Source organism: Jaculus jaculus, chromosome 6 (assembly GCF_020740685.1).
Source record: "Jaculus jaculus isolate mJacJac1 chromosome 6, mJacJac1.mat.Y.cur, whole genome shotgun sequence".
NCBI classification, from domain to species: domain Eukaryota; kingdom Metazoa; phylum Chordata; class Mammalia; order Rodentia; family Dipodidae; genus Jaculus; species Jaculus jaculus.
The window spans coordinates 121,961,044-121,967,592 of record NC_059107.1 but is presented as its reverse complement, the minus strand read 5'-3'; the positions used below and the strand labels follow the sequence as shown (position 1 = coordinate 121,967,592).

At 38.3% G+C, this 6,549-nt stretch overlaps 1 non-coding gene across 1 annotated transcript; it reads left to right on the top strand.

Annotated features, from left to right (window-relative positions):
• Nucleotides 1–4,278: 4,278 nt before the first annotated feature.
• On the top strand, nt 4,279–4,384 carry LOC123461901. Its single transcript, XR_006637952.1, has one exon. It is a non-coding gene; the product is annotated as a U6 spliceosomal RNA (small nuclear RNA).
• Nucleotides 4,385–6,549: the final 2,165 nt, after the last annotated feature.

Below are 6,549 nucleotides of genomic sequence, written 5' to 3'. Positions count from 1 at the left end.
TCTTGCCTTATTGCTATGGCTAAGACTTCCAAAACTATATGAAATAGAAGTGGAGACAGTGGACACCCTTGTCTTGTTCCTGATTTTAGTGGAAAAGCTTCCAGTTTTTCCCCATTTAGTAATATGTTGGCTGTAGGCTTGTCATAAATAGCCTTTATTATATTGAGATATGTTCCTTCTATTCCCAGTCTCTGTAGGACTTTTATCATGAAGGGATGTTGGATTTTGTCAAATGCTTTCTCTGCATCTAATGAGATGATCATGTGATTTTTGAAGTCAGAAGCCCAAACACAGACTCTTATTAGGCAGAAAAAGGTGTTTAGTAAGTAAGAGTCCTCACTGGAAGCAATAAAGGCGATGATCTTTTCTTACCTTTTCTACCTTCTCCAGACAACTTCATACATGCTGTCTAATGTCTCTCTTCCATGTCTAAGACAAGTAATAATCAACCAAGTCTACCTCACAAAGAATTACCCTAACATCAACTCTTCTCTCTCCCTCGTCCATGTCTAAAAACAACTCTAATTACATTGGGCTCACCAAAATATACAGAATAATAATAATAAGCTGATTAAAAACTGTAATTCAACCCAACACCATTATACTTCTGCTCATATAATCTTACATATTCACAGTCTTCCTGTTGTGGAAAGACATGACGATGGTTTTATGGATGATAAAGACAACATCCATGAGCTTCTTCTGGCCTTCTGAGAATGGGAGGAACTTTGTGAAGATGGACCATGGGAATGCAGTAGGCTCAGCACTCATGCAAAGAGCAAAAAAGAGTGTTGTGATATGCATAGCATGACTCCTTCACCACAAGTTATAGCTAAGAAACTCTCTGTTTTCAGCACTGGACTAAATGTTTTTTCAAATTTTACTTAATTTACCTTGTAAAAGTTTTAATTATAAATATTTAAAGTTGTAAGATTTTAGTAGAAGTTGGACCCCATCAATAGCATTGCTTTTTTTTTAAGGCATGTTGCAAAACAAAATAATACCTATATTCAGCATGGAGCAATGCAGCCTGACCCACTGCATATTTAGATATCAGACAGCACACAGACCCAGGGCCATATGGGCAGTGAGCCAACAGAGACATTAGAAAAGCTTTCTCTCTCCAAATCCAAAAGGAAGCAGAATTTTGTTTTACTGAGAAGGGTGAAGATAGGACAAAGTGGTGATTCCTGACCTAACATATATTATGCTCTCCACATAGCAGGTGTCACAGTTTGGTTTTAGTCATGTGCTGATAACTGCAGTCATTATTATCACTTAGAGATGATCTATGCTCTTAGAGTAATTGGGAAGTGCTTAGATCTTTGGGGGAGCAAAGCTTAAAGGTGGCAGAAAAGGACCCCGTGGTGATCATCCTCCACAGAAACTCCATTTTGAATAGCCAGTCACACACACAACTACCTTCACAAGAGCTAAGGAAGCCAGATTAAAGACCACAATATCTAGCTTTGACTTAATTATAAGAAAAGACCCTTTCAAGAAAGTAGGAGGAAAAAGCTGCTGTGTCATCGCCTTCCACAGTTCAAACAAGGCTGTGTTAAGAGGTGCCTTCTACTTGGGGGTGGGTGAAAGAGATAAGCCTCGAAATTGGAATCTGGAAGCAGGAAATGGCCCACAGTGCCTTCCAGAAGACCGCAGCCAAACAGTACAGATGGTGGTCTCATATTGGCTTCAAAACAAAAGAATTGTTTCCATCACCTCTTGCACAAGCTTGAGTACCTAGCCCAGAAAAATGATCTCCTGAGATAAGAATACAGCATGGCCTTCAGACTCAAGGCCAGGCTGGGAAAACCAAACACTGGGCAGGTCATAATGGCATCCATTTCTAGGCCAGTGTCAATAGACAAGAGTGCCTGAATGCTCCTCAGTGCTACCAGAGACCTGTGGTTTAAGAAAATGGCTTTGAATTCTGGCCAGCAACATATGCAGCAGGGTGCAGTGGTCATTGGACTCTTGGATAAAACCACAATAGACAGGCCATGAAACCAGGGCCTCTGACCTGCTATGAGATGCATGTGTCTCAGAGACTGTGAATTCTGACTATGGCTGAACATTTCCGCATTCATGACCACAGGTCTACCCTCTCAATTTCTCCCAACGGCAGGCTACACGACATGATGGAGAGTGTGGTTGGTTGGTTGGTTGTTTAAAGTATGAAGAGGGAGACAGGCCTTTTGTCAGAGTATGGAGGTTAAAGCCGGTCCTTACAAGGGGAAGGACAGTGTTTTGTAGCGTCATATAGTGTCTGTCCACAGGCCCATTATAGTAGACTTAGGCATCAGGGGCAGCCCCACAACCTATATATAGGTTTTTCAGCACAGACTGCTTTTATTAGATATTTGCCTAGGATTTTCAAACAACGTATGCAAAGGGAAGAAACTTAAACCTAGGGCACCCTCCAGTGTTAAAACAATGACAAAACACCAATGTGGACATGTGGCTACACTGGGGTTATGGCGCTCCCTAGTGGTAAAATCATAAACGTCACCGCAGCCTCAAAGACTGGAGTTTGTTTGCAGGAGAAGAAGGCTCCTCATGCCCATACTCACCCTCTCTCTGTTTGCCTCTTTCTTTCTGTCTTTCTCAAGTAAATAACTAAATATATTTCAAAAAATTACTGTGCAGACTGTTAGGTCAGGACCAAACGGAGTCAGCAGTATGGCAACAGAGACATAAGGAAGTGGGTCATCCAAATTCTTCAAGGAACCACCAAGCCATCATCCCTACCTTGCCAAACAACGCCCCAGGTCTAGGTTTCCTGCCCCTTATCTCCCAGGTCACCTGATCACTGTTCTTGTCTCCCGCCCTAGCTATTTGAAATGGCTAATATAAGGAACAAAGTAGTCCTTTTCCCTTCCTCACCTTCTCCCAACTGTAATGCTCTATAAAGCCCACTATCTGAAATCTCAGAGTTGAGTGTGCTTTTTTTCTTGTATTTTGTTTGTTTAATTATTTGGGGTTTTTTTTTGCCCCCTAAATAAAAGCTTCCATCTTTGCCTCAGAGTGGTCTCTGTGGTCTTGGTCACTCCCAAACCTTACACAGACATTAACATGCTAAACAGCCATGCAATACAAGATGAAAACTAGGGACATCAAAATAGAATAGAGTACAACTGTAGAATATTTTTATTAATTTTTTTGTTTATTTAATTTTTTATATCTTTAAACCAAATTACTATTATTTCAAACTGGTATTTTACAACAAAAATTTGTTGGAAGGCTTATAATAACTGTAAGACAAAAATAAATGCTAATTGGCAGATTAAAATTATAAGCAAGGAATGAAAACACAAAGTTAGAGAAAAAACCCATAGACCCAAAGATTAGGAGAGAGGAAGAAAGAGAGGAAGAAAAACAAACAGAAATAGTAAGGGGGAAAGTAGCAAAATTGAACTACTAAGATCTTATGTCAAAACTCCTTTAAGGGTAAAAAAGCTAAATTCTCAACTAAAAGAAGGAATGACTCAATCATTATTTAAAAAAAAAAAATCTTACTCTATGCTGCTTGTAAAAAAAAAAAAATTTAAAGCCTTTACCTGTAACAACTGCATAAAGTAAGAGTGAATGAATGGTAAAACAAATTTGATGCAAATGGAATCCTAAAGAACAGCCATGCACACATTCGATAAAATAGAATTTACATAAAAATGAACTTCATTGGATGATACATGTATAAATTCAAGAGGAAATAACAATCATAAATATGTAAGCATCCATTAGTTAAACAAATACATAAAGCAAATATTAATAGAGAAAAAGGAGAAATAGATCTTAACAGAATAATACTTGAATCTTAACCCCCCACTATTAGTAATGGTCCAGAAAGAAAATCAACAACAAATGGCAAAGCCAGATCTAGATATTCAAGCCTGTAATCCCAAATATTTGGAAGGATGAGGCAGGAGAGCCTGCCTTGGCAACAGTGTAAACTCAAGACCAGCTTCATAAACATAGTGAGATCCTATCTCAAAATGCAAAATGCAAAAAGGGCTGCGTATCTCAGAGGGAGTGTGCGTAAGTCTCTAGATCAACCCCGCTCCTCTCCAAGATAAAGTAAAATTTTACTCTGGACCAAAGCGACCTAACAGACATCTGCAGAATATTTCATCCAGTTCATTCCTCCCACTCACCGAACACATGAATATTTTGCAGGATAAATTATATGGTAGACTATGAAAGAAGCCTCAACAAATAATAAAAGAAATGTGGAAGGAAGAGGGGAAGGGGAAGGGGAAAAGGAGGAATGGAGACAGACTAGTACTCATTTTAGCAGCACAATCATTGTAGTTAGAAAAACACAGAAAAGATTAGCATGGCCTTTATGTGGGGATGACATTCAAATATGCAAAACCACCTTCTATTTGATAGAAGGAAAAAACTCTTGCATTCTCTGGCACAACAAGATGAATGTAATTAATGGTCATGCATTATGTCTTAAAATATTCATAGACAACTACATAAGGAAGAATGGTTAACATATCCTGAAGCATATCCATTGTACAGGAAGAATGAAAATAAAATTTTCAAACAATGAGTGTTTTAGTTTTTAATATACAAAGATGGTATAATGCAAATATCCACACAATACAAAGTTTATTCCTAAACTGATAAATTGTACATTAAATGCATCTGCTGGGTCACCAAGAACTTGAATTGGATACTAAAAATGTCACATGAAATACTTTTTCCTAATTGGAGAGCATTTCTAGAATTTTCAGAGAAACTGAGAAATTTTATGAAGACTATTTTTGTGATATAAGTACACCGCAATAGAAAGTTTTTCTTCTGGGATGAGCAGATAACTCAGCAGTTAAAAGTGCTTGCTGTAAAAGTGAGAAGCTCCCCGCCAGGAGACCCCTAAGTTTGGGTCCCCAGAACTCATGCACATGTATGTGACTTCAGTCTGCAGAGGGTGGAGACCAGAGGATCACTGTGGATCACTGATGGACAGCAGCTCCAGGTAGACAGAGAGAACCCTTCTCAAGGAAATGTATGGATGGAAGATGAAAGAATGGCATCAGGGTTTTCCTCTGGCCTCTACAGGCATGCACATATGCACACGAGTGCATGCCCAACACATTGCACACACACCACACCTTGCAACTCAAATGCTCTGTACTCACATGTACAAAACAAACAGTTTACTTCCAATGTGTAATCTTTTTCTTTCTGTATGTTGTTTTAGGATATTTTATATGCCTCCTTATATAACTAACTTGTAAATGCAACACTATAACAAGTTCTCAATAAGTCTAAAACATTTAACATAGAGTCAAAATATAGCCAATATAACCACAGTACTCTAATTCCCTCTCTGCTTGCTTTCATCTCATTTCCTGTGACACAGATGTCCTATTAACCTTCAGTTTGAAGAGCTACCATAAACATAGAACTTAGTTTGTAATTATTGAAATCGTACTGTACAACTGTCAAGTGTTTTAAAAAGTAGTAAACACATCCAATGAGATAAAGCTTGAGCATTTCAAGGTCTAATTAAGAATCAGTTCAGAGGCTGAGGATATGGCTGAGTGATTAACGTGCTTGCCTATAAAGCCTAAAGACCTGGGTTTGATTCTCCAGTACCTAGATAAAACCAAATGCACAAGGTGGCACATGCATCTGGAGTTCATTTTCAGTGGCTAGAGGCATTGTCCTCCCCGAGAGAGAGAGAGAGAGAGAGAGAGAGAGAGAGAGAGAGAGAGAGAGAGAGAGAGAGGGAGAGACACTTCAATAAATCATCTCTGAAAGGAATGGACACACATACACACAGCAACACTTGAAGGGAACTCTGGTCATCCTTGTCTCCTGATATTCATGTCCTAGTGTTAGGACGGGCTGTGAATTGCTCCTAATCACTGGAATTTAACAGTGGTTGAAAACTTTTAGAAAAATCACAAATCCTTGGCCTTTGGTCCAGATTAATTAAATAAAAATAACTAGGCATGAATCTCTTAAAGTAATTTTTAAAGAACATCAAGTGATTCTGGTAATCAGTGAATCTTAGAAACCACTGCTCTAAACTCTTCAGAAATTATTCCATTCTTTATAAATAAGGCTAGCAACAAGATAAGGACATATCTACATTTATTTGTAAGGCATGCATAATTATGTCAGTCAAGTTTTGTTTATTATACCTACATAGTGCAGTAGGAGAAGCTCTTGTTGATGACTATGTCTAACTCTACCCCTTGTTAGACCTGCCACAGGCCACAGTCATCACAGGACCCTAAAGCCTCAGGTAACTCTTACTAGCTAAAAAAAAAAAAAAAAAAAAAAAAAAAAAAAATAAAAAAAAAATTAAGGACTTAACGCAAGAAGTTAGTGAAGAAGGGAATTGAAACTGTACCTTAAACATGTGTCCCTACTGCAGGTATATTTATCACTTCCCTTGTTTCTTAGATGTGTCTAAAAACTCAAGTATAATCATGGTTGCTATAAATAAGTTTCATATGGAGTTTCCCTTTTAGGAAGAAGGAAGACATATTTAATTGGTCCTTCATCTGGATGTTGCACATCGTTTCTTGACCC